Source organism: Eimeria mitis, genomic scaffold (genome assembly GCF_000499745.2).
Source record: "Eimeria mitis Houghton genomic scaffold, Emh_scaff1426, whole genome shotgun sequence".
Classification (NCBI taxonomy): domain Eukaryota; phylum Apicomplexa; class Conoidasida; order Eucoccidiorida; family Eimeriidae; genus Eimeria; species Eimeria mitis.
In genome coordinates, this window is record NW_013569177.1 from 6,166 (window position 1) to 6,519 (window position 354).

Sequence of the window (354 nt, forward strand, 5' to 3'; positions counted from 1 at the left end):
AGTAGCCACTGTATAGTGCATGCGTTTTCTGCGTGTACAGTACAAGCCTCTGGCTGTACTTTTATTTGTATGAGTCTAGCATCAGTCCCTATAAAGGGATCATCTATATCTATAACTAAAATTAATTTTTTTTCTGTTTTTATTGATGGTTCTGCATATACACCCCGATGCAATACACCCGAAGATGAAGATACGACGCCAGATGCAGGAAGATGGAGACCCCTGTATATACACAACACAACACAACATATATATATTTATATTTATATTTATATATATATTTGTATATATATATATATATATATATATATATATATACATATATATATATGTATGCTGCTGCTGCTGTTGCTG